This window comes from Globicephala melas, chromosome 10 (assembly GCF_963455315.2).
Source record: "Globicephala melas chromosome 10, mGloMel1.2, whole genome shotgun sequence".
NCBI lineage: Eukaryota > Metazoa > Chordata > Mammalia > Artiodactyla > Delphinidae > Globicephala > Globicephala melas.
Window position 1 is genome coordinate 8,612,747 of NC_083323.1, and position 27,295 is coordinate 8,640,041.

The following is a 27,295-nucleotide window of genomic DNA, read 5'->3' on the forward strand; positions in this document are numbered from 1 at the left end:
CTTCCAAGCAGTATCACAAAGTCACTGTCTTACTGTATGGAGCCAGTTAGGCACATTGAGTGCAATTTCGCAGAAATCCCTAGGAAGCATTCACAGGAATGTACTGCATGATGGAGATATCCTGCTGTCCCCAGCCTGGGTCATGGTCTCATTAACTCAATTCTGAAGACCCCCAATTAAATTCATAGCATGGATCTCTGTTTGATTTAATTTCTGTAAAGCATTACTTAGCTCACATCCTTTCTGCTCCAAAATTCTCAATGATTCCACTTTACTTCTAGAATCAAGCCCCACAACCTTAGAGTGGCATTCAAGGCCACCCCCAATCTAACCCCTACCTTAGCTGCTACAACCTTCACCTCAGCCCGTGGACCCCTAGCAATGGCATCCAGGAATGTTCCTACCACTTTGCCCTTTCTCACTGCAGTCCCCCACTAAAGGTCCAAGTCAAATTTAAGTCCGTCTCCTCCAGGAGCAACATCTGGTGACCACTGCCCTTTTCTGAATCCTGTGTAGCACTTACTGACCGTGTAGTTCATTAGTGACTATTAATTTTACTCTGTGGTTTCTGTCTTACTGCCCCAGCTAATTTGTAAGCCCCAGGGGGTAGGAACCTTGCCTGTCTCCTCTTTGTAGTGTACGGACCTAACACAGTATCCAGCTCATGGAAAATATTTGCTGCTGCTGCTGAGTTTCCTACATTGTAGCCTCTAGGAGGCTACTGAGTAACGTCCATGGGAAGTGTGGTTGCTATTACTGTTATCTTAGTGCTGTGCGTTGAAGTTTTTTTCCTTCTTGGAAAATAAGGAACCTCGGAGAGAGTGGTTTGGAGCAACCGTGTTGGAGTGATGAGAATGTGAAACATTTCTCCCACGATTCATAAACAGTATTTTACATGCATCAGTTGGGAGCTTAAAGTTTATCCGGGAATGAGCTATTTCACAGATCAAAAGGAGCATATGTGCAATCCACCAGGAGGAATAATCTCTCTGCTAAATTTAAAGGGGAAAACAATTGAACACCCTAGCCTGAAAGTAGAAGTGGTTTAACATCACCAGACCAGAGAGGAACATGAGAGACTTAATTGCTGGCCCCCAGCGTTCAGGTTTTCTTGTACGTGTTCCATTGAACAGCACACAGGAATTTTCACAAAAGAGGAACTGGCATGAAATCAATAAGGAAAATCACCATTTCCTTACTGATCCAACAGCATTTAAGGAAGCTGAGCTCTGCCAATGTGTACAACTGTGCAGAATTTGTAACTGGGCAGTTAAAACCACCATCTAAGCTGGCAGCTGTGATTTTCCCAGAAGTAGAGCTTCAGGAAGAAAAATAGCTTTTAAACGTCAGTTCCATTTTTGCAGATTGGATCTGCTCATGAAAAATTGTTTTAAGTCCAGGGTTTTTTTTCTTTTCTTTCCTCATTAGTAAAGGATATGATGATTTCTTTTTACCCGTATGGAAATTCATTCATTTACTCAACAAATATTTATTGAACAGCTACCGTGAGGCAAACACTGCTTTAGGGGCTGGGGATGCAGATGTGAACAAAAGAGGCAAAGTCCTTGACCTCATGGAGCTTGTCTTACTTAATAAATAAGTAAACAGATAAGTAGATATCTTAGTGGTTATCAGGCACAGATAACTGAAATAATGCTAACATCTTACTGTATCTGGAAAATTAATTTCCAGAAAATTAAAAATTAACTTAATTTTTAATTAACTCCTACATGAATATTATCTTAGCTCATGTAAGTCACATATATTAAGGGGTCTTTCGAAAAGAATAACTAGTAGGGAATATATGTACTGCCCTCTGCATACAACATTGACATTCCCTACTGACCTTCAACAGGACTTATGTCTTTGAGGAGCATTTCTAGGAGAAGGATTTGTGCCAACTTGTATTCGCTCCCTTATGGCGCAGTACGGCACTGAGGCTCTCACAGGGGTCCACACTGGAAACCTCGAATTCCTTCTGGGCTCTTCCTTCTCTTTTCATCCTATTTCCCAACTCTGGCACCCCTCTCTACTGGATCTTTAAACCCTGTCTTTTAAATATGCCTAAAATGACTCCCTTCTTTCCTTCACCCTCTCCTTAGCGAGGCTTTACAGTCTCTCTCCACGACCCCAGCATCCTGCTTTTCCTCTCTGACTCCAGACTCAAATGCCTCCAGTCTCCCCTCTTCACTGCTCCCAGAGTGATTTGTGTAAAACACACCCTCCCCACTCTCCCTGGACCTGCAGGATGGAGCTCAGGCTTCTTGAGCTGGTCGCGGTGGGCCCAGCCCCAGCCAACCTGGGCAGCTTTGTGTTTCTGCATCCTCCCTAGATCCTGGCCCCAGACATACCAGCACCACAGAAGCTAATGGTTTCTTCTTCCTTGAATACTCTCCTCCTTTTCTCCCCTGCCTCTTTTTTTTTTTTTTTTTTTTTGGCTGTGCCGGGTCTTAGTTGTGGCATGAAGGATCTTCGTTGCGGCATCCTGGATCTAGTTCCCTGACCAGGGATCGAACCCGGGCCACCTGCATCAGGAGCGCGGAGTCTTAACCACTGGACCACCAGGGAAGTCCCTCCCTGCCATTTTTTAATATGGCTCAAAAGTCACCTTCTCTGTGTAGCCTTCCTAGACCCACCAAGCAGGGCTGAATTCTCCCTCCCTTCTGCCCCAAGGTTATCCTGCCACCTTCTCACTGCAAGTACAGCATCTAATGAAAGACTTTGACAATGCTTTGCTTACTTCCATGTCTTCCCTCCCAAGCTATAAGCTCCTCCAAGCAGGGCATGTCTCCTTTGTAATCTTAGAGGCTAGCACAGTGCCTGGCACATCATAGGCCCTCAACAAATATTTGGTGAACGAATGAATGACTTCTGGTCTTGTCTGGTTTGGCTTGTACTGAATTATGCATTTGAGAATTAGTTGACTATGGCAATATGACAGAATAAAACCAACTGACAAATATGGTAAAGAACTTACTTTGATCTTATGAACAATAGTTTTAAATATTTGAGCTAATGGACTGTAGACGATAAAGGATTCCAAAACCAAATTTGCCTAGACAATATTTCTGCGTGTAGTAAATCTAGAGATGGTTGAGAAGTTCGAATACATGATTACAGCATGTAAAACAGAACGATTAAGTAATCTGGATCATTACCGCAGAAAAGAAGCTTGAAGACACTTAATAATGGTTTTTAATGAAAGGAAAGATTGTACTCCGAGGATGGCTAAACACCTTCCTTCTGCACATACATAAAAGAAGAAGAAATAAGAAACTAAGTGCTACAAAGATTAAAGTGATGGGAATTCCCTGGCAGTCCAGTGGTTAGGACTCCATGCTTCCACTGCTGGGGGCCCAGGTTCGATCCCCGGTCAGGGAACTAAGATCCTGCGGGCCGCGTGGTGCAGCCAAAAAGAAAAAAGAAAAGAAAAGAAAAAAGATTAAAGTTAAAAACAAAAGAGAACTCAAGAGTTTCCTGTTGGGGTGTGTGAGCCCATTTGAAGTTACTGCTCCAAATAACTCCCATATCTGGGGGCTTGCTCTGAACCAGGCATTGTTCTAAACACTTTACTGCGTATTATTTCATCTGCTCTTCATAAAAAACCCACGGGGGTTAGTTTTCGTTATATTATTCCCATTTTACACGTGAGGAAATGGAGGCACAGGGTGGGATAAGTAACTTACCTGGGTTGTACAGCTGGAAGACAGTAGAGCTGAAATTCCAGCCTGGGGTGTCTGGCTCCTGAGCCTTCGTTCTTACCTACTCAGCTTACTGCCTGACTAAGGCTGAGGTCTGTGCCAGCCTTCCATCTGAGGATGGAGGCCTAAAGCCAACCTCACTGGGACCTGTTTAGATTTAAACAGGAAAATCCTGGAAAACATTAATTTTCCTTCACTGCCTGGGCAAGTGTCTTGTGGGCTGCATTACACAAATGTGTGGTGTGTGGTGTGTATGTGTGTGTGTGTGTGTGTGTGTGTGTGTGTGTGTGTGTGTGTAGAAGTTAGAGTATCCATTTTTCTTTTCTTTATTCTGGTGAGTTGGCCTACCAGCTCTTGTCTTCCTAATGAGACAGTAAGTTGTTTTGTTTTCGGCAGTCAGCGTACATGGTTTAAGCATCCATGCACCAATACGTACGTGGTGCATGTATTTATCAGACCTGACATAAGTCGAATCAAATTTACATATTATGGTTTTACTTTCAGAGTGATGGAATTTACTCTTGGTGCTGAAAAGCCAGCATCTTCCTCCGTCTTGTTTTTTTACAAGGCGACCTTGTTGAACTGGCCTCAGAGACATAAGCGGTGGGGTTACTGGTAGCACAGAGCAGGGGCGGCTGGCTGAGCAACCCTACCGTCTGTGCAGGAGGGAGTTAGCACTCGTGTGATCTGCAGAGGAGAGCGATCAAGCCCTGAGCTGTACTCGGGCTGCAGGAGCTGGGAGGCCGGCTCAGGAGAAGCCGGGCGGCCCTCAGGAGCCCTGTGAAAAGGATGTGGATGAGTCACCGGACTTTTCAGGTTGACTTAGATGACTTCTGTTGATTTTCTTCGAATTTAGATGTGTTATCAGTGTTCACACGTTGGGCATAACGGGAAGATGAGCGAACACTTTCTTGATAGAGACTGACGTTTGGCAGGGTTGTGATAAGATTTGGGGTAAGATGTGACTCTGCAAGAATGCCCCGGTCAGCACGTGTGGCATGTGTCCCCGTGTGCACTGGGGCCTCAGGGGGCACGTCAGCGTGTTCTGAGCTGGGAGGAAACCCAGCATGACAGGCGCGAGTTTTTTCTGTCATTGTGCACAGGTCGGTCTGGGTTGATATTTACCATTTTAGGGCATCAGGAGGCACTGCTAACTTGTCCCACTTTAACTTCATGGTCTGGGAAAAGCACTTGCTTTCTAACCTCGGGTCCTCCACGATAACCAGAACCACGGTTGGTGCCTTGCTCAGGTCTTTGAGTTCTAGAAGCTCACTTAACCTCTCTGGCCTCAGTTTCCTCATCTTTAAAATGGATATAACCATGGAACCTACCCTGCTCGGGTCGGGTTCAATAGACCGACGTGTCAGGTGCAAGAACGGTTCCTGGTACTTAGTTTGCCCTAAATTCGTATGTATGTGAATGCATTGTGGCCATACGACTTCGTATTTGACAGAGGCCGTTCCACAGCTTGCACAAAATAGGCGCTTGGTAAATATTTGTTAAATGTTGAAGGGATTAGAGGAACGGATTTAGTGGAATACTTGTGTGGTAACCTGTTCTGACTGCTCGGTAATCTGTAATTCAGGGACAGACCGACAAAATTGGATGTTAAGATTTAATCTCCCACAGAGAAATAGATCAAAAAAGGCAGAGTGTTCAGCAATCAAACATCTCTGCAGAAGAGAAGGGAGATAGGACGGTTCTGCATGAAGATCACAAAGGAACTCGCCTGAAGAACTGAGTTAGGGAATATCACACTTGAAGAAGAGGTAGCGGGGTCCGTGACTCTAAATCAAATCAACAGAAGTCTCCAATAGAGTAGAAAACAAACAAACAAACAAAAAAACCCTTAAAAACTACAAAATATATGCTATTTTTTGAGGCTACAAAAATAAATAAATATGGAAAACAGGAGTCAAATCCCTGACCTATATTTACCTTCTACTGATTTTCTAATAATGACAGCTTCAACTTGAATCATTTCATTTAAAAAACAGAAAATGAACGCTATAATATTTTAGGCACTGATACAGTATGATAAGAGTGCCTTAATTTTAGATTGAATTATATGAAATTGCCACTTCTTTTGGTAAAAAATGGTCAGACATTGTCAATTTCATAGGGTTCAATCTAACATACTTAAGCTAATTGACACTGAATTAAAACTCTTAATATTATCTTGCTCTTTACTGCCTTTTGACTATGACTATAAAACTAAATTGGCCAATTTCCCCCATCTCAGCCTCTTTTGCCTCTTAGAAGTTGTGCACAGTAGCTGCTAAACAAATGCCTTGTTAATTGAGTAGTGTTTTCTTTTATCTTCTCTCAAAAATTAGGCCGAAATTTCGCTACACTACCTAAAGCTGAGACTGCCCTTAAAATATAATTAACAAAGTGTTAGCTTTATTTCATGTCTCATGATTTAGATAAATCCTCTCTGTTCCTCGTTGGGACAGCACTGGGAAGCTAATTAATACATTACTGATATGCTGTAGAGGCAAACAAGACTCTGCTTGCACACCCAGCCATGACCAGAATAAATTCAGGTCAGAAATATTTTTGCAAATAAGGAAAAATGTTACTATAAAAATGAGACATTAGTGTTTATATGACACATCTCTTTGCATTAAGACATATTATACACTCACAAGTGAAGCAATTGGTAGAATCAGGCAGCCTTCTTCTGAAGGTACCAATCACTTAGGGCCCGACATGGGCATCCAAAGTGTCCTGCGTTGAACTAGAAATGATCACCTTTGGGGCCCCAGGACTGAAGAGCATCATTATTATTCATATAAGGTTTCATAACAGTTGGGATTGGTCCCTAGGAGGGTTTACTGAAATAATTGAGCAGGCAGCATGAAATGGTTTTCAATTCAGAAAGTGAAGAGCTCTTTCTATGGCGGAAGAGACGGAGAAGTTCAAGAAGGAGTGTGAATTACCTGTGAGTTATTGCACCTCCTTGGGCCTCAGTTTCCCCATATTTGTTAACTACCTCCTAGAGGACAGTCATTCCTTTTTTTAATTTTTTTTTTTTGCATCTTTATTGGGGTACAATTGCTTTACAGTGGTGTCTTAGTTTCTGCTTTACAACAAAGTGAATCAGTTATACATATACATATGTTCCCATATCTCTTCCCTCTTGCGTCTCCCTCCCTCCCACCCTCCCTATCCCACCCCTCCAGGCGGTTGCAAAGCACCGTGCTCCCTGTGCTAGGCGGCTGCTTCCCACTAGCTGTCTACCTTACGTTTGGTAGTGTATATATGTGAGGACAGTCATTCTTTACAGCATCTGTTGCTGCATGGGATCATACCTTCACATGCCATGCATTTCTTTGCGGGGAAAAGCTAGAGCTCTAAAATGTATTATTTTGGTTTTGGTTGACCCAGCGCTGTGAGAGCAGCCACATTGCATAAGCAGAGTTCTGAGAAAACAGAGTTGCTTTCATTTTTCAAGCAGTAGAACCACAATCATCTCTATGTTTGGATCCTTATACAAATTAAATATATGGGTAAGAGAAAGCTCACAAAATCAGCAGTTTTAACCTTTCCCTCAATGCTGTGGGTTTTTCTTAGAGGTATTTTTTGGAGCATGGAGCGTGCACAGTTCTGCTCGATTTGTGCCCTCTAATGAGATCCCAGCCCTAGGTGATGTGCTCCTACAACGATGTCTTCATGTTAATTACATTTTAGAATGGTTAGGGCAAGAATAGTTCCAAACATACTTGAGGTAATAGCTAGTCATTTATCCAGAAGGTTAACAGTTCAATCAAAGAGAGAAAAAAAATTAGCATATCTTAAGAAAGAGTTCAAGTGGTTTTGTACAAGAACTCTCATTTAAGTCTTCAAGAATACTTAAAATACTGATAAGCTAGGTAATTCTATATTTCCTTTTTTAACTTGTTGAAAGCCCTCGATTTCAAGGTGCAACATCTGAGAACAAGAAGCGTCTGGCGGGCTTCCCTGGTGGCGCAGTGGTTGAGAATCTGCCTGCCAATGCAGGGGACATGGGTTCGAGCCCTGGTCTGGGAAGGTCCCACATGCCGCGGAGCAACTAGGCCCATGAGCCACACTGCTGAGCCTGCGCGTCTGGAGCCTATGCTCCCCAACAAGAGAGGCCGCAACAGTGAGAGGCCCGCGCACCGCGATGAAGAGTGGCCCCCACTCACCGCAACTAGAGAAAGCCCTTGCATAGAAACGAAGACCCAACACAGCCAAAAATAAACAAACAAATAAATAAAAATACAAAAAAAAAAAAAAAGCATCTGGCAAGTGAACGGGAGAAAGTGTGTAGTCAGGGAAATTGGCTGGAGTTTTAGGTTAGGGGTCTGTGCCAGGACTGCCTCGCACAGAGTCTGAGAGTGGGGGGGTGGGCAGCTGATGAAAGAAGAGAGGCGATGCTAGAGAGTTTGGCATTGGATGAGGGCTCTGGGCCAATCTTTTATTATAGTAACAACACAGCTTTAACCCACAATAACAATAAATCCCTCAAATAATTGTATATCAAATCACTATAAACAAAATTACAATCTGCTCTCATCAATGCAGTTTCCATAACAGGTCTGATATTTTCCCCAAATTCCCATTTTTCTATGATTTCTAATGAATACAAAAGAGCATCAAATGGAAGCTATACCCATTGCTGTTTGTTTTAAGTGACTGAAGTTATCTTTCTTTTAGAAAGGCATAGTATTTTAATTTATTTTAAAAATATTTATTGAGCACCTATTATGTACTTGGCAATAGTTACATGGCTAATCATTTTAGAGATGATTCCTAAAAAAGACTTTCTGCCCTGGCAAAGGTAAAGTGTTAAAATAATAAAACAGCTCAAGGATTTTTTTTAAAGGTGCTAAACAGTGGTACATTTTATTCTCCAAGAGCCCCACCCTTTGCACAAGGAGTTCCTTTCAATATGGATGCAATGCAAGGTGGAATTGTGTGGATCACAGTCTGTGGACTATTGATTTCATTGGGTACCATATTCAGTAGATAAAATACAGCTAAGCTGTGGCACGAAGGATGACTTTTCTAATTTAAACTACAGGAAAACTTTGAGACCGAAAATCAGGTTAGAATAAAAGTTACTCAACTCACTAACTTTTATATAGGATGGGGTCTTTTATGTTCATTTAAACATATGAAATAATTGCAAATGAAAAGTACAAAGAAGAATAAGAATGCTCTGTGTACCCACCACTCACAGGGTTTTTATGAGTCTACTTCATAGACCCTGTTCCATTTCATAGGGTCCAACAATTAACTGTGCAAGTAAGTACATTATCATATCTGAGACCAGCCTCCGGGAATAAAGCCTTTTTGTAGGACATTTTTGGTCCGTGGAATTCTCTCCTTTATCCTCTGGCCACTTTACTTTGACCTCTTATGTCCATTTGTGGCGGGGAAGAGGGCCTGGCAGATGCTAGGATGGCCTTGCCCTTCAGCAGGTTGCAGGGAGATTGATACCCACATAAATAATTCTAAGGCTCATATGAGTGCTGGGGAGAAAATGATGAATTCTGTCTGGGTAAGAGCTGGGGATAGAGAGTGGGTTTGGGGCTAGCCCTTGAAGGTTGGCTGGAATTTCGGAAAGTGACTGTGGGGAATGGGGACACTCAGATGAGAGTGAAGACCTAGTTCCAGAATGGTGAGCAGACACAGTCCTTGGACCAGAGGGTATGTTCTCAACGGAATGGGTGTGCTTTGGCTGTAAAAAATGTTGAAGAATTCTAGCTTATTGATGAAGGGGTCAATGCCCCAAATTCTCTAATTTTCATTTCCAACTGGGTCACCAAGTCTTACTGAACTTTTATATATCATCCAGCTGCTTTTTAAACCCTAAAATCATGCAATACAGTAATAATTTACTTTGAGAGAGTGTGTTACAGTTTACGAATGGCTTTTTCAGTACACATTATTACATTTGATCCATATAACAGCCCTGTGACACCACAGGCTCATCTCCACAAGCTATTTCCTTTGAAAGTAACCACTGGTTATAGAAACTACTAACTATGGAAATCAGAAATTGTTTTCCACTGGCAGCTTTATTGTGTTAGAAGCACAAACCAGCATAAAGTCAGCAATCTGGGAGAAATGAAAGGAGGGGTCCCAAGATAGACAGAGATTGAGAGACCCGGGAGAATGGTGAGCTTGTGGTTTTGGAAATGGAGAGTGAAGCAGAGGAGACAAGAGCACAGCAGAACTTACAGGATGGAGTGAGGGGGTGGTGGTCCAATACCGGGTGGGCCGTGGTCCTTAGCGCAACAATGAGCACACAGCAAGCGCATGGTCAATACCTGTTCAACCACGTATGGGCTTGTGTATATCTTGAGCAGTACCATGTGAAACACAATTCAAAGATCTACAATGGCGGCTTTTAGAACATGGATACAGAATGAAATTAATATTTTTTATAATATTTTCTCATTTTACATATCTGTTCTCTTTCATTCTACAACGTTCCCATCTAATCGTAACTTTGATAAATTTTTTAATGCACATACTGAAATGGTGCACTTTTGCAACTACTTTATAGAAGCTAAAACAACCAGCACACTGTGATTGTTGTAATCAAGCGGGAATAAATCTTACTGACGTAGGATGTATCAATATATCCTTTTAGCCTGCTGCAAATCAGTTTACTTTTCTACTTAGAGACATGATGTGAAATGAAATTAATCCAGTCGCAGCAAAGCGAGTGCATTCAGTTGAATAAATCCCTTTACGTGGAAAAGAACTTTGTTTTGCAGCTCATTTGAAAGAAAATCCACATGGCAGTATAATGCCTTCTCTGGAACTGAACAAATGCATTTATCCCACTTTTATTTACAGTTAAATTCACATCAGAGATATTTTATATGACAGTACACTCTGTTACCCTTAGGTGAAGGTCACAGTGAAAGCATTTACAGGACAACTAAAATTTTGCAACAGAACTTAGCCTAAGGACCGTTGTTCCAACTAGACTATGAACTTGGCAAAGATTGACAACCCCTTCGAGAGAAAAGAGACGAATAAAAACCAACAAAACCATGTATATCCTTTTATATTCTTTCTTCTTTGTTTTCCATGGTCAAAAGGGCAATCTACACCCAGTTTATATATATATGTGTGTGTGTGTGTGTGTGTGTGTGTGTGTGTGTGTGCGGTATGCGGGCCTCTCACTGCTGTGGCCTCTCCCGTTGCGGAGCACAGGCTCCGGACGCGCAGGCTCGGCGGCCATGGCTCACGGGCCCAGCCGCTCCGCGGCATGTGGGATCTTCCTGAACCAGGGCTCGAACCCGTGTCCCCTGCATCGGCAGGCGGACTCTCAACCACTGCGCCACCAGGGAAGCCCCACAGCGTATATTTAGTAAATACTTTTTGGTGGTGACTATCGTGAGCAGGCAACATTTGGAGAGGGTCCAGAGACAAACAAAGGGATGAAGAGGTTGGGCAGAGACTCTTAGGGTGACACGCTAATGGAACTGAGGTTCTTTAGTCCAGAGAAGAGAAGGCTGGGTTTGGCAGCTGTGAAGGTAGTTGGCGTTATTTATCATTACTGAATGTTAGAAAGCACATCATATGCAGGGTAGGATGAAAGAAAGTTGACTTACATCCGGTAAGGTGGTTTAGGGTTAGGAATACGGAAGCAGTTTTGACTTAGGTGGATTATAAGGCATCAACACAGGTCCTTAAGAAATCTTACTTTGGAAATTTTACAGTTGAAGAGTAGGTCGTCTTTCTGAAATGAGTTAGGTGCCGTGCAGTAGGTAAATGACTCAGAGGACCTCTCAAGTTCTATTCCGCTTCTTATCCTGTGACTTTTCAGCAGCCAGTATCAGGATCTGACTTGCTTCTTGCCCAACTTTCACCATAGCTGGAAGCCCTTGACCTCTTCCCGCAAGTCAACCATACGGTACACTCAGCCCTAAGCCTTTCTTGGTTGGGAGGGATTTAAGAAGCTCACTCTAGCTGAATGCTCAGCTAACTGTCATCAGGTCACCCCTGCTGCTGGCCTGGCTCTGAAGTGTCCCAGTTCTAGCAAGTGGGATTGTGCCTTGCACCTAAGTCCACTTCTTTTTTTTTTTTTTTTTTTTTTTTGCGGTACGTGGGCCTCTCACTGCTGTGGCCTCTCCGGTTGCGGAGCACAGGCTCCGGACGCACAGGCTCAGTGGCCATGGCTCACGGGCCCAGCCGCTCCGCAGCGTGTGGGATCTTCCCGGACCGGGGCACGAACCCGTGTCCCGTGCATCGGCAGGCGGACTCTCAACCACTGCGCCACCAGGGAAGCCCCTAAGTCCACTTCTTACTGGATCTACCTGAAATCTACCCGTGTCTTCCTATGCTAACACCCAAAATCCTTTCTTGCTTTCCAGGTCTAACGTGATTTTGAGATCACACCTAACCTCCAGTCCAGGACTGAAGCTTTGTCTCTTTCCAGCCCCTCCCTCCCCCTACCCCAGCTCAGACGTGGTGTCCAATCTCTGAACCCCAACCCTGCTACCTAAAGCTGGCAGTCTGTGCACAGAGCACTGGTTACAATCTCCCTGAGATCTCTCCTCTCACCTGTGGCTGGATTCTCTACTTCACTGCCCCCCCAGGCCCCCACCGTCATGACTCAGGCCACTGCCAATCCGTTTGCTCTTCACTTGGCCACGTGATGACCTGCCCCATGGCTTCATTCTCCTGCCTTCTGCTGTGAGCCGTTGCACATCTGAGTCCCTCTCTACAAACCACATACCTCTACAACAGGCCTCCTCAACCTCGTTGCCATTGACACGTGGGGCTGGTTCAATCTTTATTGTGTATTGGGGCGGGAGGCGTCCTGTGCATTATAAGGTCCTTAGCAGCGTTGCTGGCTTCCACCCACCAGATGCCAGTGGTAGCCCCTCTCCCCCACCTCCAAATTGCGACACCCAAATATGTCTCCAGGCATTGCCCAATGTCCCTGTTGGAGAGGGGGTTTCAAAATTATCCCCTGTTGAGAATCCTTGCTCTGCAAGAACCCAGAAAGGCAAGAGCATTTTAAAACCAGTTATAGATACTTTGAGAAACAGCTGGATGTGTCTAGAATATTTAAATGCAGATTAAAAAATTTAACTAACAAAGCTAAACTATTAATAAACACCAAATGGAGTTTTGTAAGTTTTGTATTATGACACAAGGGGTAAAGTGGGTAAAATGGGGTTATGGTGGGTAAAGTGGGGTGAAATCCCTTCACCCTAGATCCGTCCTCCTCACATCTTATTGTGCAGAAGAATCACAAGAGGACTTTTTTAAAAGTTCAGATTCTGATTCAGTAGGTTTTAGGCAGGGTCTGAGATACTCAGTCCTAACAGGCTCCCAGATGATACCAATATCATTGGTCCCCGGACCTCACATTGAGTAGCAAGGCCCTAGATCAAAATCACTACTGAGAGGTGGGGGAGGGGCCATTTGAATCTTAATGATTACAAGGTCATAAAAGCAAGATTCAAATTTGCATTCGGAGGACAGACTATAAAAGTGTGACTGTTCCCTGCACTCTTCTATAATGAATAAAACTGTTCTCAGAGATGTGTTTTGAAATGTGACATTTCTATTAGCTTGAAATTATAAATATTATACAAGCCACCTGCAAAAACCTGTGGACTGCTAAATTAGCTTGGCAAGACTTTGAAAGGTTTCCAAAACTCTGATGGAAATCTAAATTCAAGGTCTTTGTAGTCCTTGTTTTAGGGAGGAAGAGACTAGGGGTGAGGATGGGCCTGGGGGAGGGGATGGAGAGAGGAGAATCATTTTAAACAGGGCCTTGCAATGAAACAGATTCATAGAACTTCCTCAAATTACAAATAATCGTGTGCTGAAATTATACTGACACCACATGAAGTTACTGCAACCCCAAATCAGATAACTCAATTATAGCTATAAAACAGTTGCAAAAACGAATGCTATTTACTGTAACGTATAGCGATCAGGGTAATCAAATCTTCTGAAGGCTGTCAAAAGCCTAACATAAAAACTTCCTCCTCTCATATGATACTGCCTCTGAGTAACTTTGACTTGGAGTTTTGCAGACATCTGACTCACTGTTGCATACCCTTGGGAAGGAAAGGGCAATTCACATTTGCTCCTAGTTTACAGTTAGAAAGATTGGGGCTCACTAGTTTCTCTAAAGATGTAGATAATAAAGTCCTGACACTTTTGAGGTCTCTTCCAGGCCAGTGTTGAGACTATCTATGCCCTCATGCCAGCAGCTAAGTATTCACCTTGGGGAGGGAGAACCAATATCCTAGCTCTGAGATGTATTGATGGGCTGTTATCAATTTGATTAAGTGTAATAGAGCTAAATGTCTCTACATTTGAAACTCTGTGTTTTCTTTTCTTTCTTTCTTTTTTTTTTTAAAGAAAATCAATAATGTAAGCACAGAATAAGGATGAACTGGCTTAAGAGTAGTGCATGGGAACTCATGGGTATGAGTTGACCACAATTTCAGTATGTTCCTAGTCAGCAGTGTGACTGACATGAGTGCCAAAAAGGCTACTGCAATCTCGGGCCATATTAACAGAAATATAGGGTATAGATCAAGGGAGGCAACTACCCCATGGGATTCCGCATTGGTCAGACCACTCCTGGAGAGCTCTGTCCCATTCTGAGCACCATGGTTTAGGAGGGGCCTTATGTCGGAGTGCATTGGAGGTGAACACTTAAAATGATGAGAGCATGTAAAACCACATTATAGGAGGAAGAGTTAAAAGAACAAAGGATATTTATGCTTGAAAAAGAAGACTTAGGGGGACATGATAAGAAGTGAAGGAAAAACAGGGTATCTGGGAAAAGAGCTTGAGGTACGGTTTCCAGTGGCACAAGTTTAATATCTGGATCCCCAAGGAAAAAAACTCACAAGAGCCTTCTCTACTCTTTGTCACTTGCAAAACAAACAGATCTTCAGCAAAGAAGACTCTACTCCTCCTATGATATCCTTGAAGTATGCAAATTTGTGGATAATTTTATGCCCCTTTGCCAAGCCATCTCTATCTGCCTGCAGACGCACCTCCTTCAGGGAGTCTTCCCTACAAAGCCCGGCTTTGGGCCACTTACCCTATCTCCTGGGTGTTTGCCCTGCGGTAGCGTTTGCTTTTGTTTGTCCTAGTTTCCCTAAGACTGTGTTAGCTCCTTAGGGAAAAGGACCCTGTTTTCTTTTTGTTTTTATTACCCTAAATGTTCTCAGTACCTCTGGGTACTGTGAATTAGGGACTGAGGGGATGTCTGCTGACAGTAGCCAAAAGATGAATTAGAGTCACCAGACAGGTAATTTTTTTTTATAGTGTCTACATGACAGAGCATTACAGCATGCTCTCTTGATGATAAGAACACCTAACTGACCCTTCCCTTTATGGAGTAATATGAGCTGACAAAGTTGGCTGTGTAGTAAATCTTACTTTCCACTACATCTTGCATTTTAAAATCAAAGTTGTGTGTCCATGCCACTATTTAAGAGCCCCATCTTCCTTGTGTCAGGTCTTGGGAATTACTCTCCAGCTAGGAGAGTATCTGATTTCACACTTCCTCTTTCTTTGTTTATCTGGATATTTACAGGGTACGTGGTGTCAAGCCACAGCATCACACAGCATCTGGTTTGTAAAATGAACGAGTCGTCTATTTAACAATATTGGTCTAAGAAATAGAAATTCCACAAATGAGTTTAAATGAGAAAGCATCATGTTATGCATTTTAAAAATGAGAGATTGCACATTTATGTGATGTCAAAGATATAATAAACATGCTTTGGGGGTAGCAATGCACGACTCTTCTTAAGTCTCCTGTGTAGTGGGTTAAAGAATGGTATTGTTTCACTCAAGGACAGAGGCATGGACGGGGCGCTCTGAGTCATCCACAAAGCTGAGAATAGAACCCAGAACAGAGCAGCTAAGTTCATGCTCTGTCACTCTCATCACTGGACAGTATTACCTCCTAAAATCCAATGACCTGACACGGTGCAGAGCAAATTATACACTTCTCTTCAAGAAGGTGAGAGAACTCCACTCGCCAGCCTAACGTTCAGTTAGAGGATACAGCGAGCAAAAAGACAGGGCCCCCAATTTTCTATCATCGGCTGTTAAGCATAAATAGAGACCGACACCTTCCTGGTTACCGAGGTAGCTAACCTGTCTGTGCTCAGAGCGCTTGGCTCGTATGATTCAAACGGCCAGCAGCAGGGTGGCTCCTCTGATGCGTACGACACCTTTAGTTCTAAGTTTCCACCGTTTGACGACTGATGTTATAAAACCTTGGTTTACTGACATACGGAGCATGAGAATTTTCTGCTTGTTTTATCTTCCTGGAGAGACCCCAAATTAAACTGGGGTTATATCATGGATTTTGTATACTTGGCAACATGCACTGCAGACGCTTTTTATAAAACTGAAACAGAGGCTAACGTACAAAATTGTCCTAATTATACTGACCCAAAGATTCTACAAATACCCACAAAGGAAAGGGCTTGGTCATGTCCTTTCTTGTCTCAGGGCGTCTGTGTTCGGTGCTGTTGGCTCTCTCACGACTCTCCGATTTCCAAGCACCTTTCAAGGACATTAAAGGAAATAACTGCTAATGACGAAAAATCAGGTGGAAGATTTGCGTCCTTCAAGAGAAATAACGTTTTTAGAAGGATAAGGTCTATCAGCCCCAAATAAGTCCATCAGCATTCTTTATTTCCATATTATATTCTGAACTACCCAAGAAGAATCATAAAATATCACGGCACGTCTGTCGGATGCAGAGCACAGAGTCAGAGCAAAATTGCTGTGAGACAGCCAGCCCTGCAGGAAAATGAGGCAACCAGCAGAACGACACACCAGCAGCCCACAAAAGCACTGTCCATGTTGACGGTTTCTAGCAGGATCTGGACGTTGAAAAGGAACCCATCTAAACTGGACGCCAGCTCTAATGGCCTACAGGGCAGGGTGAAAGGTCTTGCCATCTATCGCAGAGAAAAGTCATTTCCCTCTGCTCAGACTGCGGGGGGCGGGGGGGATTAGGAAGTTTGCAACAGAGAATGGAAGGGGCTTCCGAGAACATGTGATCTGACCTCTCACTCGACTGAGAAGGAAACTGAGGCCCAGAGAGGCTACAGTGTCATGTTCAAGGTCACGCAGGTAGTTTCCAGTAGAGCCAGAATTCAGATTTCCAGAACCCCCATCAAGGGTTCCTGTGCCTCCAGAATGCTGTGCCCAGACCAGAGTAGCAGAAGGAGCCCTGGGCTACAATTTCACAGCCTAGGTACTAGGTCTTGGCAGACGTTAGCAAACTTACCTTTAGCAAGTCACTTAAACTCGCGAGCTTTGCTTTTCCCACTCTGCAACATGAGAGGCAAAATATGTGGTCTGTCTGCCTCAAAGATCACAGGCAGATCAAATGAGATAATGTGTGAAAACGCTTTTTAAAGCTTTATAAGGCTGAGGGTAAAAAAAAAAAAACTCTTCAGATAAAGGCTGTTTTTCCTTCTGAGAATATATGGATGGACTCTTGGAGGGGGAGGAAGGAGATGGTCCACTGGAAATTCTGTGTAAAGGTGTGTGTGGATGAACGCTAGGCGTATTTTTCACCCCTGCGGAGAGTTTCTGTAGCTTTAATCAGCTTCCTAAATGTGTCTCTGAAACGACTGTTCACCTCTAGCTTCACCACCGCCAGTAAGAACCCCTGTGCTATGGATATCAACACATGTATGATCAACCTAAAAGGTTGATATAATGTATTAAAATATGATTTAATGTATGGCTGGGATCTTCCTGCTGGCTTTACGAATTCAACAATTCACATTTTTAGAATATAAATCCGTTTGGGGGAGGGGAGCTAATCTGACCTCACACTTCGCTCTGTAAACTGCTAAAAATCCATCGCTTATAAAATGATGATGAAAATTCAAATTATAAATCAACCAGGTTTTTTTTCTACTAGTGTACTTCCTTAGTAATATTTCCTACTTATTTAAAGACTTTTCTTTAAAATCATATTTAACAAGAGAAGTATCTACTTATTATTTACTGAGTTCCTACTGAGTTTCCAGCAGTTTGTTTCCAGTATTTTCCCATAAAGCACTGGACAATAGACACCAATCATAAACCATTTGGAGGCTGCTACATTAAGCTCGTGGTTCTGGAAGGCTGAGAGGTGTGGAGAAAAACAAATGAAAAAGTATTATTCATGACCAGTTGATCAATTAGCCTGCTTTTCATTAAAAAACATAAAAAGGCAGAACCAATTTAGCAATGACTATGTTGGAAATGCATAAAAACATTATTAATGTTGGACTTTTTTTCTCACTTATTGTTAGTTCTCTTTAGAAAATTATACTTGAGAGCTTTCTGTAACGGCAATAGAAAGAGTGAATAAGACAGCACTGGGACCATTTTTTAATGCTAATGAAGGGGTAAGGACCAACACCTGGTTTGTGAGGCCTTTTCTGTGTACAGTTATGTGTTTCCAAAGCCATGGACTGACTTATGGAGTATCTGAGTGAGTGAGATAACCAACCAGGAACGTTACCTACCAACAAGACTCATCCATCGTCCCATAAAGAAATCCAGTGTGGTCTTTTATAAATCTGACAATGGCTATACACTTGTGTTTTAGTGGTAAAATCTTACACAGTACAGTAATGTGAAAAATAAGAGGTTTTTTTTTCCCCCTTGACTATATCAAAATATCACCTTCTGCCCCAAGGCTCTGAGATCTCATAACTCCCCTCTTGTATTATTCCTTTCAGTTTTTTTTCCTTCCTCTTCCTTTATAGTTTTATATTTTTCAATCCTAGCATTATCTCTGCTGTTTAAAGTTTCTTATACGTAGCCTTGAGCTATAGTAGTGCAATAAGCATACTCATCTGTGCTTAATAGAGTGCTATTATCAGATGAACCAAACCTAAAATACATTTTCGTAGCAACGCTTCCAGATTTTCAGTAACTTAAAATAACTTAAAACTTGGGTGGTGATAGGATGGGGTGGGGGTGGGAGGCTATAACTGATTTTCTTTCAGTTCCAATTGTGTTCCTTCCCATCCCATGTGCCAGGAGTCTTCAAGAGAATGCTCTGGAATCAGACCGCCTGGGTTCAAATCCAGGCTCTACCACATACAAGTTAAGTGACCTTGTACAAGTTACTTAACCTCTCTGTACCTCAATTTCCTCACTTACAAAAGAAGGGTGATATTAGCCCTTGTTTCATTGTGCCGTTAGGAGAAGCAAATGAGTTAATACCTGTAAAGTGCTTGGCAAATAATAATAACAGACACTGTTTTAGAAAATTTATGTATAACAGAGAAAGACAAATATCATATGATATCACTCATATGTGGAACCTAGTTTTAAAAAATGATGCAAAGGAACTTATTTACAAAACAGAAACAGACTCGCAAATTTCAAAAACAAACTTACGGTTACCCAAGGGGAAACATGGCCGGGGGGAGGAATAAATTAGGAGTTTGAGATTAAGATACACACTCTACTATATATAAAATAGATAACCAACAAGGACCTAATGTACAGCACAGGAAACTCTACTTAATATTCTGTAATAACTATATGGGAAAAGAATTTGAAAAAAAAGAATATATGAATATGTATAACTGAATCACTTTGCTGTACAACTGAAACTAACACAACAGTGTAAATCAACTATACTCCAATAAAATAAAACAAAAAACAAACAAACAAAAACCTATACGTGTATAAATTATTTAATCTTCAACACAATATGATGAGATAGGTACCAATATCACTCTCATTTTATAGCTTAAGAAACTAAGGCACAGAAAGACTAAGTAACTTGTCCCTATTGGCCTAGTTAGTAACGGAAGGATTGGCCTCAAACCTAGACCATCTGGCTCCACAGCAGCACTCAGTAAATGTTACTTATTACTATCATCATCATCAACATCAACATCATCACTATCATCAACATCATCATCATCCTTGTTATCACCTGAACTTAAACACTCAATAAATATCTGCTGTTGCTGCGGGTAATGATGAATGTGTATGTCTAATCCTTCTTCAAACTGTACTAAAATGTATATGACCCCCAATGGAATAGTTGAGTTAGGCAAGGATTCTAAAGACTCACTAAAGCTAGTGAGTGAGGTTTGTTAGGAGGTAGGATATTACCACAATGCCTAAGTGTGATCCTGTCAGATCACTTGTTAATTGCAAAGGGATCCCTGGAGTGAGATGACGACCTTGAGCCACAATCAAACTGAGTGTCACAAATAGAGGGACAATCTGGCACTAAGTGTCTCCTGATGAGATGCAATATGGAGCACCTGTAAAATACGTTCATTTGAAATCTAATCAGTGCTTCAGTTCTAACTTGGAGTTTACAGGGAAATACAGGGGATAGAAGAACAAATTAAATGACACCATGAGACAACAACAAATCCAGGATGTAGGACATTCTACAAGATAATGCCTAACCTTTTCAAAAATATCCAATGTTGAATAAAAAGACATAAAACCCTAATGCAAAAATGTATGTTTCTTTTAAAAATTAGGTCCTAGTTTTATGGACAATATTTGGGGGATAATGGTTAAGGTTAGATATGGTCTAGATATTAGATGATATTAATGAATTACTGTTCATCTTCTTAGGTATAATGATTGCATTGTGGTTATGTAGGAGAATGTTCTTATTCTTAGATGTTTACTGAATTATTTAGGGGTGAAGTATCATTTTGTCTGTAACTTACAAATAGTTCAGAAAGAAATACATATAGATAGAACAAATATGCCGAAAAGTTAGCAATCGTTGAAACTAGGAGGTAAGTATAGAGGTATTCACTGTACAAATATTTCATCTTTTCTTTATGTTTGGACATGTTACTCACTTTCTTCGTAAGATGTATGTCTTATATCTTCTTTGGAGGGCATGTAAGACTTTAATCTTCACGTACTTAGTAATAGTTTCTTTTAATTCTCCAAAATGTTTGCTGTGAATGCATATTTTTTAAAAAACCTGTTTTTTTTAAAAAAATTATTTACTGAATTCCTATTGGCTCAAGCTTATTGAAACCAATAATATTAACATTGTTGAAGAGAAGTCAGTGCCTAGCACAAGGCCTGACACATAGTAAATGCACAATAAGTGTTAATAAATGTTCATTTGTTAAATGAGGCTATATTTTCCTAAGAATTGTAAAGAGGCAAAAAAAAAAAAAAGACATGCACACACACACACACACACACACAGAGGGCTGTGTTGTTCCTTTACAAATCGAGAAATGGTGGGCAAGTACTTGAGATGGACAAATGGGGGTCAGTCAACCCCATCCTTTGATTCAAATAGCTTAGGTCCTAAAGATTCTTGACCAAGTTTTGAGTTTGTTTTATGAGGGCACAAAAATGAAGCCTGTCCCTAGGACTAATCCAGCAGCAACTCTTGCTTGTTTAAGAAATCCTGATGGAATCACGCTTAATGACACATTTTTGAAGAATCGTAGACTTTTCTTGAGCCAGGAAAAGAAGCAAGTTCTGCTAGAGTGCAGGCGTGAGCCCTACAGATCGCCAATACCCGCAGGTGTTGTTCTCTGAGAATCAATAAGTATGTGGGAACTAGGCCATTTTCAGCCCCTCCGGAAGGCAAGGGCTCTGAAAGAGACGGCTTCAGGCAGTAAGTGAGATATAGTTCATATAAGAAGTGGGAAGAAAATGATCAAGGTTCAAAGAGATAACTGATACTGATATTACCCTGTATTTTCACAGCGCCTTTTTCCTAAGCCATTTCATATCTATGTTAACTCATTTATTCTTACAATATCCCTATGAAATAGACGTAGAACAATTGAAATGTTAAAAAAAGATAAGGGATTTTCATCAGGGCCCAAGATATAGAAGATATTCAAAAGGATATTATATTAGCAATGGAAATACTTCTTCATTTTGAACAAATCGATCACCTCCTTCCCCTCTGCTTCCGTAAAGTCATTTTAAAAAGATGAAATCTATTACAATGTAGGGAGAATCAGATTACAGTTTACTACATGGGAGACACTCCAAGTTCAATCTAAAAAGATAGTTTTATTCAATGATATAGGGCTGTCTCCCTTTACCAGAAAAATCCCTAAATTTCTCCAAAAGGGCGCAAATCAATTTTTAAAACTTGAAATTTAGATACACTTAGATCGTTCTCAATTTACACAGTGCCCTTTATTTAATAATGGATCCTTTTGTAAAGAGGATCCCTTTAAAATTATTTTAAAAACGTGAAGTTTTATAAACAATCCTGGGTTGTTAAAGCAGGGTACACGTATACTGAATGTTCTTTCAGAAACCAAAAGCAAGGAAAAAAAAAAAAAAAGAAAGAGGACCCACTAAAGAACAAGTAAGTCTGATAAATGTAGTTGTAGACGATGAAAGGTTTTTCACCCTGAGGTTTCCCACCCTCAGATGACAGGACATGAGCACATGTAATCTTTCCTATTGGAGTTTTAAATCCTAAACATTTTCCCACCTCTTAATTCCTCTGGGGGTGTATATTTTCAGTAATGTGCAGATGAAGTTACATATACTTTATTAACAATTCCAAGTATGTAAAAATGATAGTTTTAAGTTGGCTCAAACTTTGGTGTGTGTATTCCATCCTCAGGTTTGAGGGCGGGTGGGGCAGAGAGTGTCAGAGAGTTGTGTTCAGGCTCAGTGCCTGAACTGGAGACCGTCTTAGGGACACAGTGTTAACTGTTAATAAAGAGACAAAGACAGACAACACTCTCTCAAAACCTATTTCAACGTAGTTTTCCTTTTGTAAAGGAACCCAAACTGGTGTGCTTTGTAAAGGCACCATAAATACTAACAGAAGTAGAAATGCAAGCCCCAAGAAAAATCCTGACCACGCAGTACTGGTATTCATTCATTGCTGCTCCGCCTTTCACCTGCCGCCCCCCGCCCCCCGCCCCCCCAACCCAATTTGGAATAAATGCTGACACTGGTGAAGTGGAATTTCACCTCTGTAATCCCAGGATCCAAAGTCTTTTCCTGAGATGGCTCAGAAGCCAATTAGTGGAGTCTTTTTGTGTAACGGGCTGGGTAAGGAGCAGTCTAGTTCATTCACTAGAAGTCGAATCCTATCACCACAAACACTGCTACAGAAAAAGATGTAGAGACCTTTGGTGATGAACCGAAAATTAAAACCAATATTTACAGAGCCCATGGGATTCATTTAATTAGATTGACTCCTAGAGAACATTGTGCAAATAATAAAACTATCCAAGATCTCTAGAGCGTGTGGACTGATGGTGTATAATGACATACCTTTCAGAAGAGAAGAGGTTGAGTCTATGCCTTTGACACCGAGTTATTAGAATCCTTTCTTGCAACAAGGAAGATGAATTCCAACATCAAAATGTCTGCATTTCAGAGTACAGATCCACCTTGTGCTGTCTTCCAAGTACCACACTAACCCAGGGCACAGGCTCGCAGATCCATTGAGTGCCTCCTCCTCCCTGGCTTCTTCTTCCCTCCCTCAAACTACCCCCAGCCGGCCCTGCAGTCTGTGTGCAAACCACACAGGAACTAGCAGATACAGGGCTCCAGAGAGTTGGGCGTGAGCCTTAGGTTATGTGGTTTTGTCTTCTTGCTGCTGGAGTAGAACTAAAACGCAGGAGGTTCACTGAAACACTTTTGCTTCCTTATGCTTGGTTTCAGTTTTAACAAGTTCGCCCCGAACGATTATGTTCACATAAGAAAAATTCTAATCCTAGAGATGGTCCGTCAGCAAGATGCTGCTGGTCTTAAGGAAAATGCATTTTCTGAGTCTATCCAAGCATCCAGAGGAACATTAGGACTTCTTAGTGGAACGTTGTTAATACCATCCCGGATCACTCTCAATGTTAAAATCCCAGAAAAAAGAAAATGCTTTCTTAGTGAACTCAGCCCACAATATTACCCTTAAGAAAAGACAGAAGAAAAACTTACGCCAGGACGAGTTCTAACCCCAGCTTTGCCATAGTCAGGTGTGAGCTGGGGCTTGTTACTTAGATTTGGGGGGTTTCATTTTCTCCTGAGTAGGTTGGACTAAAATATTTCTGGGATTTGAAGATTTTTCACGACCTAACGTTTTTGTCACCTTCAACTTCCTTAGCTCTTACCTTCAAATTTATAGCCAGCTCTCTTCTTTAAGCTCCTTCCTCCCATACCAAGTGTAACTTGCGAAGGCCTCTTCCTCTGTCTTTGCCCTTGTTAGAAAACGGATTGCCACGTTGCATATTTTGCACAAAATTAGAGACATTGCTACGTGCTAAGTGGCACCGTTCAGCGTTGGGTGAACAGACCCAAGATAAAGAGGGAAGTACTGGCTGACAAGATGTTCCCAGTGTGAATCCCTTAAAGGCTAAGAAGGACGGTATCAGATAAGACAACTTGGGAGTCTCTGATTTAAACTTATTCTCCATTGTGAAATGGTATCCTTTTCTATCTCTTTGCCTCCTTATACCTAAACCTTGCTCAAGATTTCCTTTTCTGGGGGGGAATTTCTCCTTGGTTATGATCACTCAACATTTTTATTGAAATAGAAAAGAATCTGGTGTGGAGTCACTAGAGTACTTGGTCATAGTGGGTTCTCAGTAAATGACTGGTCAAATGACTTAAAGGAAGGAATTTGCTCCTCTTACGTCTGTAATAAAGAACTTTCTTTTTATTAATGCAAGTTTGTCAAATGTTCTTAAATCCAAATTGCATCTGAACAGGGTCCCCACTACTTCCACATGTTATAGAGACAGACTTTTCAAGATAACAACGATTTTAAAACAGCATCTCCATGTTGGCCTCAGTGTTCTTCAGTCTCCAGATTCTAAGGGCCTTCTTGGTGGGATCACCCGACAGCTCCATCGCTAGTTTTCAAACACTGAAATCCTCTGGCCACAGTCCTTATCCCGAGCCAGTGGCTTTGAAGTGGGAAGGAAGGGGACTGTTGACTAGGGCTGTACAGGAAGTGCCGTGGTGTTCTGAGCACCAGCGGGGAAGCTGCTTTCCCACAGGGCAATGCCCCCAGGGAGCAGAATACAACCCTTTCCCCTCCAAGTATGGCGCCGACGGCAGAACAGGAAGATCTCACAGAGAAGTTATTTTGGTAGTAATGATCTGCAGACATGTTACAGAGCATATTGGGGGGGAAGCAAGGCCCCTTTAGTGGTTAATTTCATAGCAGCTCTGTAACTGAACTGGTGCAAAGGCAGAAACTGAGAATAAAAACCCTCATGTAAGATGCCAGCAACTCAGTCCTCACCATCACAGGACGCTCATAAAAATATAAGCAAAATCAGGAGGATTAAGACATATATGAAATCTGGACTTATCCACCATGGAGAAATTTTCATTTAAAACCATACTTGTTTAAAATTTTCCAGCAATTCCTTTTGACAGGTCATTGTTACTATCAGAACTTCTTATTTATAATTATGTTTAATTTAAGTAAAATGTGGTAAAATGTGTACTTTTCATCTAATAGTATGGATTCAGACATTCTCTTTTTATTCATTCAATAGATACTGTTTGAACACCTACTCCTCGTTAAGCCTGTTCCAGGTACTGGGAATGTATCAGTGAACAAAACATAGTCCCTGACCTCCTGGATTTCACATTCTGGTAGAGGAAGGAATAATACATACATCAGATGGCTGTACTGCCACAGAGAATTATAAAATGGAGCAAGAGTCATAGACAGTGTGACTGAAGCAGGGGTTGTGATTTCATTAGGGGATCAAAGGATATTTGAGCAAAGTCCAGAACAAAGTGAGGGATCCGGCCTGATGGTTCTTTGGGGAAACAGCTTTTGTAGGTATTGAGACTCGCAGGGGCAAAGCCTGAAGGTGGAAGCAAGCTTGATGCAGTGAGTGAGGTGGCGAGGAGTCGAGATGGACATCAGAGAGGGAGCAGGGGCCGAAACACGTAGGGCCTCACTGGCTGTTGCAAGGTCTTTGGATTTTATTCTTGAGTGAGATGAGAGCCAATGGAAGATTTTGAACTAGAGAATAATATGATCTGACTTGTGTTTTAAGTTTTTCAAGTCTCATGCTGATCACTGTGTTGATAATAGATTGTACAGTAAGAAAGCAAGAGAAAAAGCAGAGAGAGCAGGTGGGAGGCTACTGCAACGATCCTTGCAAGAGATGACAGTGACTTAGGACAGATGTTGGAGAGTGATTGAATTCTGAATATACAGGGTGACCATAAAGTCTGGAGCCATAGATATTATTATTATTTTATGTGTATTAGAAATGTGGCATTGATAAACCGTTTATTATCTATGGAGCACATGTAACCCAGACTTGGTAGCCACCCTGTGGCACAGGTGCACTCACGGACACGATGTGCAGTGTGAGAGACAAAGAGATACGTCAGCGGTGACCCCAAGGTTCGTGGCCCGAGAAACTAGCAGCAAGGATGTGTCATTTCCTGACACAGGAGTGACTGTGGGGTAGCAGGTCTGAATTCCAGATCAGGAGTTAGATTTCGGACATATTAAATTTGAGATGTCTATGAGACATGCCAGTGGGGCCGACAAGGGAGTTAGACATATGAGTCTGGAGGTCGAGAGAGGTTAGGGCTGGCGATGAAACCTTGACTGTTGTTGAGAGACGGAAGGGTGTTGAAAACTATGAGACTGGATAAAAACACCCCGGAAATGAATACAGACAGAGAGCCGACTCCTCCAAAGTCGAGAGGTCAGAGAAATAAGAGGAAAACTGCCAAGGCGATGAAAAGAAGTGATGTCCTGGAAACCAAGTGAAGAAAGCTTTGTTCTCTTTTATAGAACTCTGAGTTCAGGGAAAAAAAACAAAATAAACCCACACCAAGTTATCGTGGTAAAATGATGTCTGTATTTGGTGGATGCTACAGTATTGCAACTAAATTATGGTGCCCCCAAATGGAGGAAAGCAGACAAGAAGAATGTCTTTACACAATGTTTCTCTAGTGGAGTTAAATCCATAGGTTGGTAGCACGTGAGCCATTAGCCTGCCTGATCCACTCCGTCACTGTTACTGGCCTCTCCACCTGCACGGGGACCACCGTCTTCGAGTTTGCTCTGTTCTCTTTTTTCCATCTGACCCTTCAATCAACTCCTATATGCTGGCTACTCTCAAGTCTGTGAGCCCAGCCCAGAACCTTCTCCTTTATTCCAGTTATTTCTACTCAGCTGTCTCCTGGGCATCTTCCCATGGTCGCCCCCAGACACCTCGCATTCAAAATGTCCAAAACAGAATTCAACATCTTTCCTGCCAAATCTGTTCCTCAGAACGTGTACATATCTAGGTGAACTAGCGACAACCATTCACACGAAACAGAAACTTGAGAGTCACTGTAGACTCCTTCTTCTCCCTCACTCCCACATGTATCTGGAGCCAAGTCCAGTAAATACTACGCTTTAACGTCATATGCAAAAGTCCGCGTGTCAGAGAAGAATGAGCAGAGCGGAGTATGGCACCAGGCCCATGACTTCTGCTTTGGTTACGGCTTTCATCACTTATTGCCAGAACTATTATAAACTTCTATTCTATTTCCAATCCCTCTGTTCCTGCTTCCAATCTATTTTTCTGAACACACTGGGAGATTTGTTCTAAAAGGAGAAAATGAATGGGCTTAAA

At 41.9% G+C, this 27,295-nt stretch overlaps 1 protein-coding gene and 1 non-coding gene across 3 annotated transcripts in view; both read right to left on the reverse strand.

Annotated features, from left to right (window-relative positions):
* Positions 1–23,140, reverse strand: part of GRAP2 (GRB2 related adaptor protein 2) — a 60,862-nt gene extending 37,722 nt beyond the window's left edge. For both annotated transcript variants that reach the window (XM_030855903.2, XM_030855902.2), the window contains exon 1: positions 22,965–23,140. The gene's annotated coding sequence lies outside the window, so the exon portion shown is untranslated. The remainder of the gene's footprint in view (positions 1–22,964) is intronic.
* On the reverse strand, positions 2,496–2,568 carry TRNAR-CCU (transfer RNA arginine (anticodon CCU)). Its single transcript has one exon. It is a non-coding gene; the product is annotated as a tRNA-Arg (tRNA).
* Positions 23,141–27,295: the final 4,155 nt, after the last annotated feature.